General features: G+C 40.3%; 1 protein-coding gene and 1 non-coding gene across 2 annotated transcripts in view; both read right to left on the bottom strand.

Moving 5' to 3' along the window:
* The window catches only part of CLPB (ClpB family mitochondrial disaggregase), a 236,013-nt gene that overhangs the window by 128,459 nt on the left and 93,197 nt on the right, over positions 1 to 14,357 (bottom strand). The window lies entirely within an intron of this gene.
* LOC123613710 (U6 spliceosomal RNA) lies at positions 6,531 to 6,635 on the bottom strand. The gene has a single exon (XR_006721119.1). It is a non-coding gene; the product is annotated as a U6 spliceosomal RNA (small nuclear RNA).

A 14,357-nucleotide genomic window follows, 5' to 3' on the forward strand; every position in this document is an offset into this window, starting at 1 on the left:
ATGACCCAGGACTATCCTGTGTGCCAGAAAGTAAGCAAAGAAAAACCCGATACAGGCTTGTGAAAGGAACACAGGAGCCAATTTGAAGGAGCTCCTGATGACCAAAGCTGGACCAATTAGATAAAAAATGATAGTATGGGAATTTCATCCACAAAGTAAAACAAATATCATGAGGCCATACTGATATAAACAAATATATAAATAGATAAATGGGGGAGGAGTTGGGGAAAGAGACAGCTCTTTCTTACAGTAGAAACTGAATTAACATAAGAAGTTAGAAGGAAATAGAAGTCACCATTAGGGAAATGCCACAGTTATAAATATTTCAGGCAAGATCCATAGATGATGCTAAAATTAGTGGGTAAAAGTTTGAGGACAAATAGGACTTGTAAAGTTTCCAAGTATCCCCAGCAAGATACTTACCAACTACAAAAACTTTATGGTAGAGAAACCATGGAGACATCAACTTAACGAAGTGATTAAGGTAAACATTGCCAGTAATAAGACACAGGCATCGTGAATCCCTTGATATGATGTACTGAGAACAAAATATCATTTTTGTGGCATTCTTGCCAAGAACACATAACCTTACTCCAATCATGAGACAACATCAGACAAACCCAAAATGAGAGCCATTCTACAAATAACTGATCAATATTTGTATTAGTTTTCTATTGCTGCATAACAAATCACCATAAATTTGGCAGCTTAAAAGAACACTCATTTAATATCAGTTTCTGTCGGTCAGGAGTCCTTTGTTCAGGGTCTCACAAAACTGAAATCAAGGTGTCTGCTAGCTGTATTTGCATTTGAAGGCTCAACTAGAGAAAAGTACATTTCCAAGCTCCCCTAGGAAATCATTCCCTAGCACCTGTAGGACTGAGGTCTCCATTGTGTTGCTGGGTGTCAGCAGATGGGGACCGCTCAGGTCTTTGCCATGTGACCACCGCCTTGAACCCACTCACATTTACAATCTCTCTGATGACAGGAAGGGCCCCATCATTTTTAAGGGCTCACCTGATTAGGTCAGATCCACCCAGGTAACCTCTCTTTTGATAAATCAGACAACTGATAAGTAATGTAATCATGGAAGTGACAGCTCTTCATATTCACAGTTTCTTCTTGCCCTCAAAGTGTGTATAAGGCATGCACTCCCTGAGGGAGGAATCTTAGGGGTCATCTTAGAATTCTGACTACTATGGTGCTCTTCAAAAGTGTCAAGGTCATGAAAGATAAGGAAAGACTGAAAAGCTGTAACATACTGGAGGAGATTAAGGAGGAATAAAAACTAAATACCTTGTATGGTGGTGGACAGGATCTGGAGGCAGAAAAAAAATTCATGGAAAAATAGTGATTTTTCAAGTAAATTCTATTGTTTGGTTAATAATATTGTACAAATGTTGATTTCTCATTCTGAATCACTGTCCTGTGGTTATTTAAGATGTTAACAATGGGAAAGTAGAGTGGGGGATATAAGTGAACTCTTTGTACCATTTTTGTAACCTTTCTGTAAGTCTAAAAAGAATTCAAATAAAACATTTTTAAAAAGGAAATGTAATTCAGTCTAATTTCTTCCTCAGATTAAGTTGGTAGATAGGTTAGGTAGGGGAAATGGAGAAGAAACTGATGTGCATCAAGGATCTATTTAGTAGTCCAGTCAACAAAATATTTACTGAGCATCTTTACTGGAGTCAACTCCTTGAGGGTAGGGTCCATGTCTTCCTCATTTATGTATCCCAAACACCTTGCACAGTATCTGGCACAGAGAAGGCATGTACATTTTCATTGAATTGTGACAATAAGATGGGATTTTGCCCCCCATTTTACAGGCAGAGAAACTGAGATTTAGAGAGATTCAGTGACTTGTCCATGTCATACAACTAGTGAGTAATGGCTTTACAGGATGCCAGTCTAGTCTGTGTGATTCCAAGGCCTACTTCCTCCACCTCATGCTGCTCTCCATCTTGGGTGAAGGGTCATTCAGTTCAAAGAGCACTGTATCATATGAATTAACATACAAAATTTGCATGATTCTTTTGAAGGTAAAATATACTAGTTTTCAAAGAACCTTCATGTTGCATGGATGATGGTGGCTAGAACACCAGATCTTTTCATAGTGTTCCAGTGGAAACACTCACGAACACTTTTTCCCTAGAATTTATATGGTCAACTAACAGCAGCAAAAGATACAATTTAAAAATAAGGTATTCTTTCAAATATCAAGAGTGACTGATAAGTAGTCCATTTTGGTTAGCCTTAATGACCCAAAGATCTTTTAAAATATATTTAGTATCGCAACCTAAATGTCCATTGACAAATGAATGGATAAAGAAGTTGTGGTATATTTATACAATGGAATACTCCTCAGCCATAAAAAAAGAATAAAATAATGCCATTTGCAGCAACATGGATGGACCCAGAGATTATCATACTAAGTGAAGTCAGAGAAAGACAAATACCATATGATATCACTTGTATGTGAAATCTTTAAAAATGACACAAATGAACTTATTTACAAAAACAAAACAGACCCACAGCAATAGAAAACAAATTTGTGGTTACCAGAGGGGAAGAGGGGAGGAAGAGATAAATTAAAGGAGTTTGGGATTAGCAGGTACAAACTACTATATACAGAACAGATAAACAACAAGGTCCTAACTGGGAACTATATTCAATAGCTTGTAATAACCTATATAAAAAAGAATATATATATATGTATAATAGAATCACTATGTTTTACACCAGAAATTAACACAGCATTGTAAATCAGCTATACGTCAATAAAAAATAAAAAAATAAAATTTTAAATATGTATCTAGTACCATACCTAGGGGTCAATGATAGGGTCTGGAGACACAGAATCTACTTCCTGTGGATCCTACTGGATACTGTCATACTCCTACCTCACTGCCCACTCTCCCATAGTTCTTCTTTGAATAAGTGAGATGAATGGACTTTTTAGTAATAATAGCAGCTAAATTTTATTAAAAATTTACTATGTTCCAGCCACTGTGCTAAATAACCTACCTGCAAGTATTATTTATATACTCAGATAAGTTTCTCCCAGATTTTGCTGGATATGTTTTTTCATGCGATCTCTTTAGTTGATGAATGCAAAATACCCCAGTGATAGCATGTAAACCACATCTGAGAAATCTTGGAGAAACTTATCTAAGCATCTTACGAAAAGAGAAGTTGATAGCTACTGAATGCTGAGATTTATTCTGAGTCAGGCACTGTGCTAATGAACACTCTGTATGAACAAATATTTCTTACATTAACCCTATGAGTTAGGTTTGTCTGACTCAGAGCCCAAACTCTTAGCCATTACACAACTTGCTTTCCTGAGGAAGGAAACGTGTGTGTGTTTTGTGTCTGTGTGTGTACGGGTGTGTATGAAAAATACTCTGCATTATTTTTTCTCAAACACATTGCACAAGTTCCTGTATTAACAAATAGAAGATGGTGAATATAATTTAATCTTTTCCTGATGATAAAAGTTATTGCTATCATGACAGATTTTTTGGTACCATATTGTAAATGTAGAAATCTTAAGCACTAACTCAAATCATGCATGGAAAATATTTTGCTGAATAAATCTCTTCTATCACCTCCTTTTCTTCTCATGCCTCTTTCCCACAAAATCAAAGTGTAGTATGTGGCCTGTGGGCAGGGTAACATGGCTACTTTTTATGCTAAAGATGAGAATTTTGTTTATGATAAATCTGCCATTTTCTGTAAGTAGGGAAAAGATGAAATCTTTACTAAATGGTGTTGGGACAACTGGGTGGCCAATTGGAAAAAATGGATTTCTATCTTACCCCTTCCACCAAAATAAATGCCTACTGAATCAAAATATTGAAATGTGAAAAAGACAAAAATTCTAGAAAAAAACAAAGTAATTTTTAAAAATGACTTTGAAGTACAGAAGCTTTCTAAGCATGACACAAAACTTGGAACCCACAACAGAAAAGACTGATATATTTGACCCCATAAAAAATAATTCTGGGAGACGGTGTAGAGAAAAGGGAACCCTCCTGCACTGCTGGTTGGAGTGTAATTTGGTGGAGCCACTATGGGAAATAGTGGGGAGATTCCTTAAAAAACTAAAAATAGATTTACCATATGACCCAGCAATCCCACTCCTGGGCACATATCCAGACAAAACTCTAATTTGAAGTGATACATGCACTCCAATGTTCACAGCAGCACTATTTATAATAGCCAAGACATGGAAGCAATCTAAATGTCCATTGACAGATGACTGGATAAAGCAGATGTGGTATATACATACAATGGAATACTCCTCAGCCATAAAAAAGAATAAAATAATGCCATTTGTAGCAATATGATGGACCCAGAGATTATCATACTAAGTGAAGTAAGTCAGAGAGAGAAAGACAAATATATATCACTTATATGTGGAATCTAAAAAAAAGAAATGAACTTATTTACAAAATGGAGACAAACATACATACATGGAAAACAAACTTATGATTACCAAAGCGGAAAGAGAGGGAGGGATAAACTAGGAGTTTGGGATTAGCAGATGCAAACTACCATGTACAAAATAGATAAACAGCAAGGTCCTACTGTATAGCACAGGGAACTATATTCAATAGCTTGTAATAACCTATAATGAAAAAGAATATATATATGTATAACTGAATCACCATGCTGTCAACCAGAAACTAACACAACATTGTAAATCAATAAAAAAAATAATAATTCTGATGGAAAAATACCATAAACGGTGAAAAATATAAATGACAATCTGGGAAAGATATTCATACCACAGTAATGAAGGGCTAAATAATACAGAGAACTCCTACAAAATATGAAAAAGACCTATAATACAACAGGTAAATAGACAAGGGCAAAGCCTGTGCTAGCTTATACCACGCCTTGTGCAAAGTATGCATTTTTTAAAACTACAATGAGATATGGTTCACCTATCAGATTGGCAAATATACATATTTTATATATTTTAAGTATGTACACACTTAAGTTATATATTAAGTGATATATATATAACAAGATGTATACACACACACACATCTTTGATAAGTTTATGAAGAAAAGGACATTCATATTCTCACATTTTTGATGGAAGTGTTAATGTGTACAGACCCATGGAGGGCTAACTGACAATACCTAAATATCGGAATTTAAAATATAGATATACTTGCACGTGTAATATGAGGACTGTTTGGGGGTATTTGTAATGACAAGAGATTATTAATAGCCTGAATAGCCATCAATAGAAGACTTAGTAAATGTGTCTGGTACAGCTAAAAAATATTAAAATAATAGGGTAATCCTATCTCTTTTCCCATGGAACAATTAGGTATTTTAAGTAAAAAAAATCAAGGCACAGAACATCCATCTGTATTGTATACAATCACTGGTGTTATTTGGGAAAAAATACATTTATGTGATTATATCCAGGATATCTCGGGAAGGATAATAGAAATAGTTGCCCTTGGGGTAGACAAAATGGGGCTGGGGGATCAGGGAAAGAAGCAGCTCGGGAGAGAGAGTTTACTTTCCACTGTATACATTTTGAATTTTGTAGCATGTACATATATTGTCTGTTCAATTAAATCAACCAATCTCTATTATTTCTATATCAATATTCACTTTAAATTAATTTCTGGCATCAGGAAGTGAGAGTGCTTGGACTCTGAGGCTACTGCCTTATTTTTTCTCAGGTAGAAACACTAACATCTTGTGGACTTTTAAACATAATGCGGCAAAACAGCATAATCAGAATTTTCACTATTCCATTCTACTCCATTCCTCTCAACAAATATTTGTTGAATGCCTACCCTTTATGGCATTTGTCCAACTCTTCAAACCTGACAAAGTTTCAATATTTCACTTCGTTTACTGAATAGCTGTGAGGCACCAGGTACTGAAACTGCTGTCGCGAATGAGGCATGGAGCTGGGGAGGGTCTGCCGTTAACAGGGAATATCAATATAGAATGGTAAGTGTTCCAACAGAGACAACTCAGGTTTCCCTGGGAGCACACAGCAGGCTGAGTGGTCAGGGAAGTGACATCTGAGCTAAGCTCTGAAGGAGGAGCAAGAATGGGCCAGATGAAAGGCACTAGTGCAGCTGGTGTAGGGTGGGGGCACTGGCAGAACACATCACTGTAGGTAAAGGGAACGCTATAGGCAAATCCACGAAGACAGTACATTTTTCTTTTGTGTAATGCATGTTTGAGGAACTGTGTGTTCAGTGTGGCTGAAGTGTGGAGTAGGAGGGGCTAAGAGGTGAGAAATGAGGCTTAACCAGAGATGTTAAACAATTTACTAGGTTCTCTCAGCAAGTATGTAATGCGCCAAGAACTTGAACCCAGGACTAAGTGATTCCACCACTTCCTCTCATTCTCACCGTGAACCCATAAGGGACCTATGGGATAATATAAAGTGTGCCAATCTTCGCATAATAGGGGTCCCAGAAGGGGAAGAAAGATCAAAGGGGATTGAAAAGGTTTTTGAAGAAATCATGAATATATATATTCTTAAAAATATGAAACACTTCATGAATTTGGGTGTTATCCTTGGGCTGGGGCCAGGCTAATCTCTGTTATCATTCCAATTTTAGTATATGTGCTGCCAAAGCAAGCACAAGGTTAAGTAATTTAACTAGTGTCACCCAGGTTGTAAATGACAAAACTGGGGCTCTTATGTTCTGAATCCAAAGCCCAGGCTCTTAAACCCTACAAAATCCTGGCTGGCAGGGGAAAAAACAGAAGAGCCACATGAAATAGACACTTCTGAAGTTTGCCTGAAGTCTGGAGGAAGAGAAGAATCAAAAGGAGCAGTTATCACAGTGCTGAGTCAAACTGACACATTCCGACATGGGGTGGGAGGGTGAATTCTCTCATAACTGAACAAACACCACAGACAAATGAGAGTGAGGTGGTAAAACAGCAGGGAAGGGAGCAGGACACAGCCATTAAAGGAATGACATAACAATCAGCACCAAGATGGTGGAAAAGTCAACTCCCAATAGACCTGGAGGCCCACGATGGCAGGAGATTCAGCCTTCAGTGGACTTGAGCTTCATTAACATGGTGAATGACACACCCACAGGCACCATGACAGTTCTGAAGCTAACCATGAAAGGTCAAGGAGAGGGTGGTGGCCCAATTTCTGGGAATCCCTGCCCCTTCCCCAAAGTAGTTGGAATAATCCCCTCACTTGTTAGCATATAAAAACTAGCAACACTATACCTCACGCTTCTTCACCTTCCAAGATGACCCACACTCTGTCTACGGAGTGTATATCTACCTTTACTTTAACTAACCCCCCCACAAACACATACCATGTACATCTCTCTAAATAAATCTATTATCCAACTGTGGCTCATTCTTAAGTTTTTTTCCTACACGAAGCCAAAAACCCTAACTTGGTGGGGTGAGTCCCAGGGACTCAGCTGAGACCTGGGACACAGCCATCCTCTCACGCCCCTCCCGCCATTCTTTTTCCTATATCAGTGGGAATGCTCCCCAAGGGAAGGAATTCCCAGTTGCCTGGGTGCACACTTAGCCCTTCCCTGGGTGGGATCTCCACCACCACCACCTCTCCAAGCTTGAAGGGGCTCTGGTGTCTAACTGGACAAGCACAATGCAAATCTATTTCCCTGTCATTTATCTGAAATATTTGACATTCTTCAAATATAATTTTACTAGAAAGATGACAGAAGAAGAAGACTCAAGGCAAAGGAACATACTCTAGAGCACATATTTTTGATAGGAAGGAGAGTGAATTCTGGCCACGAATTTACTTGGCTGGCCCTTCTCTCTGGGCACTTAAACTCCTACTCCTTCCTCCAGTCTCACCTCTGTCTTGCTTGGATAGTGGAGCAAGTTCCTTTGTCTCCTGTCACAGGATGGGTTCTCTAGAAGCAGAAGCTGAGATAGAGTTTTGGCTGCAAGATGGTAATTAGGGATTGTTAAAAACAAGACAAGGGCCCCCAGTGAAGTAGCTTATGCTAAGTCCCATGTCACCAAACTGAGACTTAATTACAGTTTTGGCTTTCCCAGAAATGGAATCTTAAACTAGCCAATCAATAATTGCCTGATCAGCATTAAAAGGGTAATCTGCTTGATAAATCCCTGGCAGCCCCTGTAGGGAAAGTAACCTTGCAATAACCGATCTGCTTTTTCGCCTACTGTAACTGATTTGTTTCTGCTCCCTTTGGCCTCTAAAAGTCTTTCATTTTGTACTCCTTTCTATCTGCTAGATTGGAGGATGCCTGATTCACGAATTGTTAAATAAAGCAGATAAGATCTTTAAAATTTACTTAGTTGAATTTTGTTTTTTAACAGGATCAACACATGTAAAGAGAAGCAGCGGGAGATAGGAAGCAGGGTTGAGCAGAGGAAGAAATCAAACTGCAGTACTGAGTTGCCCATGCCTTGGCCAGACCAGAGTTATTCTGGAGTGCTGTCTGTCAGAGTGCCCTATGTCTGACATAAATAGCCAGGTCTTAATCTCCTTCCATCCACCACTGCCATCACCAGCACCTCACTCCATCACCGGTGAGGGCTGCTTAGGCAGACCCTTAAAGAGCTGGCCACTAGTCTGTCTACTGACTACATTCTCTGCATCTGAGTAGCAAGTCCTTCCTTGAAGGGGTGTCTGAGCAGTACATCTCCATGATTACCAAAATTTATAACACCATTCATTTATTCATTCATTGACTATTCAATGTGCTATGTACTAGCTACTGTGTTGAGTGCTGGGGGACAGGAGCAGACAAAAGGATGAGGCAGAAACAGAACCCATCCAACTGTTAGTCTAGTGGGGGAAATCAGATAATTATTTAACAGGGCAGTGAACTCCCGGTCAGTGAGAGTGCCTGGATAAGAGTCACTGCTCTAGGTGGCGTGACCTCTGCTCTCTCTCAGTCAAGCTTTTCAAAAGATAGCCCACATCTTATAACTCAGTTCTCATTCTCTCATCATCCCAATGCAAACTGTGTCCTCATCTTCTGGTCTACTGGAACTGCTCTTGGTGAGAAACCTTCTGTTAATCTCTACCCCTAGGGTAATTTTTTTATTATAAATTCTTAAATGGAAGTAAGTTCAGGGAGCCATGGGAGTCTAGAGGGAAAGCAACTAACTATGCCTAGGCGACACAATCCAAGCTTCTCAAGGGAGGAAACATTCAAGCAGGCTTTGGAGAATGAACAGGAGCTTGTGAGGTCAGTTGTTTTCAAAGTGTCATCTTTGGACTGCCGGGGGTTCCCAAACCTTTGGAAAGAATTTATAGGGGTGGGGGGTATAGTTAGGGAGGGTGGGTACAGCTCAGTGGTAGAGTGCATGCTCAGCACGCATGAGGTCCCGGGTTCAATCCCCAATACCTCCTCTAAAAACAAACAAACAAACAAACCTAATTACCTCCCCCCACCAAAAAAAAAAAATCTAAAAAAGAAAATTTACAAGGTCAAACTCTTTTTATAATAATACTGATATTTGCCTTTTTCACTGTATTGACATTTACATTGATAGTGCAAAAGAGGGGGGTGGGGAAAGATGCTGGCGCTTCAGTATGAATCAGAGCAGAGGCACCAAACTGCACAAGTCATTCTATTCTTCAGCCATGCCTTTGCAGTAAAAGGCCACTTTCACTTAAAAATGTCCTTGACCAAGTTTTAAACATTATTAATTTTGTTAAACCTCAACTCCCTTAAGAGTGTAAATGACTCGAGACCAAAATATCTAAGAACTACTGCGTTAGGTAAAGAGTGACTGGCATTTCCAATAGAGTTAAGCATACAAAAGCACCAAGTTACTGCATTATTATTAATAATATTATTATTATTTCTCTTGTCAGAAAACCTACCCCTCTGGGCTGTCAAGAACTCAGGAATCCATGGGACAGAAGAGATCAAATAGGGGGAGATGAGGCTGAAAGGTAGGTTGGAATTAGCCTGTGAGAAGCCTTATAAGCAGCGCTAAGGAATTTAAATTTTTTCTACAGAGGTGATGCACACTTCAGATGACTAGTTGCTGTGATGCTGTAGTGGATAGCAAGAAGGTCTTCAGCTCCGGAGATCAGAAAAACAAGCCACAACCAAGGGTGAGGAAGTGTCCTTGAGGAGCTGGCATAGGTAGAGAGTAGGAGACATGAGAAATTCCTGGAAGTCTGGATGTGGGAGCACGAGTATCATTTATTAGTAGTATCAGGGTCCTTCCTTTGATATCACGGGCCTGCAGAGAAAAACGCTGCAAATCCAAGAAACAAAATATTTAGGTGCTGTGGTATCCAAAAATTCTTTAATACTTTTCCATCAAGAAGTGATGGGGAGGGTCTCTGTCCCTCCCCTTGAATCTGGGGAGGCTCTGTGGCTGCCTGAACGGAACAGACCTGTGTCCAGGCTCAGATCTCAAGACACTGGGAGCCTCCACTTCCTGTCTACTGGAATACTTGTTCTTGGACTTTAGCTGCCATTCTGTGAGGAAGTCAAGCAGACCCATGAAGAAGCCCAGGTAGGGAGGAACTGAGGCCCTTGGCCTACAGCACTAGCTGAGCAACCGGATGACAGCCAGCACCCTCTGGCCAGCAGCATGAGTGACTCCCTTAGAAGTGGATTCTCCAGCCCCAGTCAAACCTCCCTGGCTAACCTCCCCTGCTGTGTGGTAAAGAGATGAAGTGTCCCCATCAAACATTGCCCAAATTGCAGAATCATGATCAAGATAAACGATTAATGTTGTTTTAAGTCATTAAGTTTTGGGGTAAGGGTTTGTTACTATCTATTACTTGTTACATGGTGAATGGTAACCACAACAGGCGCTCAGTGGAGCTTGCAAGGAGCTGAGGAGGGAGACAGTATTTGCAATACATATAACTGACAAGAGGCTTGTAATGGCAGACCTCGTTTTATTGCACTTTGCAGATATTGCGTTTTTTACAAATTGATAGTTTGTGGCAACCCTGGGTTGTCAGATGATGCTTAGAATTGTTTTTTAGCAATTAAGGATTATTTAATTAAGGTACGTACATTGGTTTTTAGATATAATGCCCTTACACACTTAATAGGCTACAGTATAGTGCTTTTTAATTATTTTTATTTATTTATTGTTTTAAATTGAAGTATAGTCAGTACATATGTTGTGTTAATTTCTGGTGTACAGCATAGTGATTCAGTTATACAAATATATTCTTTTTCATATTCTTTTTTATTATAGGCTATAACAAGGTATTGAATATAGTTCCCTGTGCCATACAGTAGGACCTTGCTGTTTATCTATATTATATATAGTATTGCGTATCTGCAAATTCCAAACTCTCAACAGTATAGTGCTAACATAACTTTCGTATGCACTGGGAAACCAAAAAATTCGTATGACTCGATTTATTGCAATATTTATTGCAATGGTCTAGAATTGAACCCACAATCTCTCTAATATGCCCCTATCTATGTATCAGTTTGCTAGGGCTGCCATAACAAAATACCATAGACATTTGGGGGAGAGTATAGCTCAGTGGCAGAGTGCACACTTATGTTGCACTAGGTCCTGAGTTCAATCCCCAGTATCCCCTTTCATTTAAATACATATATACATACATATCTAATTACCTACCCCCACAAAAAATTAAAAATTAGGAAAAAAATCCAGACATTTATTTTCTCACAGTTCTGGAATCTAGAAGTCCAATGATCAAGGTGCAGGCAAATTCAGTTTCTGATGAGAGCTGACAGCATCCCACCTCAAATAGGAATCTGCCTGTGTCACTACTTTATGTTTCATTTTTTGAGATTTAATATCTACGACAACCCAGTGGCAAGTAAGGATTTGCTTTTCAAGTGGAGGATAGCCAGCAAAAGGGGTCGTAATTTTACTTCAAACCCGTAAGGGTCTGCACTGTGATTCTCTTACTGGGGTTTTTGACAGAGGCTTCCTACACAATTTCGCTTTTGCTTCCCATCCCATTGGGTCTGCTGGGTCTCAAGACCCAAGCAGCAGGGCAGCTTGAACAACTTAGACCTGCTGCAGAGCCTTTTCTGGCTCTGGGCCCTACTTGAAACTGGCAACCTTATGGGTCATTTGGTAAATGGGTTGGAGCAACATGCTCGAATGAAGAACATATATTTTTGTCTCCAAAATCTCAACAGGCACCATGCTTTGTTCCTCTTGATTCATGTGGTCAATGCAAAGTGAAGCAACCTGTCTCTCATTTTAAAAGTTACTTTTCCACATGTCCCAGGCAATGGGACCACTAGAAGCTTTATCTATGTGTCAGGTCCCCAAATTTTCACAGGGTTTCTCTCCTCATCCTCTGGAATGTATGTGTTCTACCAAAGTATCTGGAATCCTTGCTACTTCCTGTGCAGTTGGTCCAATTAGCATAACATCATCAACGTAATGGACCAGAACAATGTTCTGGGCTCTCAAGATGATCGAGACCCCCTCTGCCTATATTATGCCCTGAGAGCAGGAGGTTGACATAGGCCTGAGGAAAAATATGGAAGTAATACAGCTGTCATGCCACATGAAGGCAGACTGCTTTGGGGTTAAAAAGAAAACATTCTTCAGATGTCAAAGGCTATATTGATTTGCTCCAATAAAGATACCACAACCAGATTGCAGCTGTAATTGGATTCACCACATGATAACGTTGATAATAAACCATGGTTATTCTCCAAAATCCATCAAGCTTTTGCATGTGCCAAAACGACAAATTAAATGAGATCCTGGTAGGAATGACTACTTCGCATCTTTCAAACTCTGTAGGTGGTACTAATCTTTACAGTTCCCTCAGGAATGCATTACTGTTGTGAAGTTGGGGAGGAGGATAGTTCTGTTTCTTCAATATCTAGAAATTTGTAGGTATGGGCAACTACTAGGTGGTAGAAGTATAATTGTCTCTGATCACCATTATTCCCAATGACCCACTTGCAGAATTCAGGTTTCCTGTTCTGTAGTCTCAGGCCTTAACACATTTCTATTTGCGTGTATGTGTGCGTGTGTGTGTGTGTGTGTGTTTCTACCAGGGAACTGGAAGTAGATAAATGGCTTCCTTTTCCTCCCTCAATGGGTTGGTTTTAGATGCAGTGGTTCTCTGTGGCTCTTCTGGTGCTGCCCTGAGAGCAACCCAGTTGAGCCTGCTTGTGAAGGTGGTGCCGGTTAAGTAAAGCACCACCTTGCAGATGGTTCTCCCAACTTCCCAGCCTGATGGCTCCAGTTTCCTCACTCTTGCTTCTTTCCCCATAAAGCATCAGCACACATGCTTTGCCTCAGGCTGGCTCTGTCTTCTGGGAAGTCTGGGTTAGGAAAGAGGTGTGGTCAGGGACTGGAATATCTGAAATAGAAATTGTGGTGGGATTGAGGTTATTGTAATGACAAGCTCTAGAATAAAACTCAGGGAGACTGGAAAACAAATTCATGGAGAAGACAGTATCAAGAAACTTATTAGATACTAAGGCATGGGAATAATCATCAGTGTAGATACAAAAATCCACAATGATGTTGGCATATTGGAGACAGTGATCCAGCAGCTAATATCTTCAAAGCATGAGGGAGGGGGTCATAAATCCCCCCACAAGATGGGTTGTGGAGCACATTTTCTTCATGTGTGGAAGAGAGGGCATTTAAGATTAGCAGTGGGGAATACAGACAGCAGGTAACTCACCTCCAGGCCCAGCGATACAAGGGCTGTAGGAGAGCAGCAAAGCAACTACCTCTTGAGAGGACTGCACAAGAAAGCAGTACCCTCAGAAGAGAATTACATTGCAGAGCAAGATGAAGAGAACATGCATGAAAGATGGTGAGGATGCCGAATATTCTGCTGATGAATGACCTTGAGCTCCAGGGGCACAGTGGACAGGTTTCAGTTGGTGAGGAGTTATGGACCTGGGGTCAGAAAAGGTGATATACAAGCTGAAAGGGGATTAGAGCTGGGGAATGAGGATGATTCGGGTGACTACATGCGCAGGGCTAAAGGGCCCAGTGAGATTTATCCTGATGGGCCCCAAGCAGAGTGATGAAGCAGCTGCGAGTGTGCAGAAGAAAAGAAGTGTGAGCCCTTGCCCAAAGTAAGCACATCTGGAGTGCCCACTCAGTGCTGCTGAAGGAGGCATGGAGTCCTGCAGTGAGGATGGGTCCTGCTCTGAATGCACAGGCTCCCCCCTCCTGCCTTCAGCTGACAGGGAGGCCTTGAGGACATTAGAAGTAGCCTCACCCTAGCTGAGTGAGCACACACTGCCCCCTGCAGGTCATAATGATATTAGCACTGGATGTTCTCCACCCTAGGAGATCTTGAGGTGGGGATGTTAGGCCAACCTGTTTTTTCAGTCTTTTGGTTCTGTGTTCTGGCAGGGGACAGTTTTTCTTTGCCA

Source organism: Camelus bactrianus, chromosome 10 (assembly GCF_048773025.1).
Source record: "Camelus bactrianus isolate YW-2024 breed Bactrian camel chromosome 10, ASM4877302v1, whole genome shotgun sequence".
Classification (NCBI taxonomy): domain Eukaryota; kingdom Metazoa; phylum Chordata; class Mammalia; order Artiodactyla; family Camelidae; genus Camelus; species Camelus bactrianus.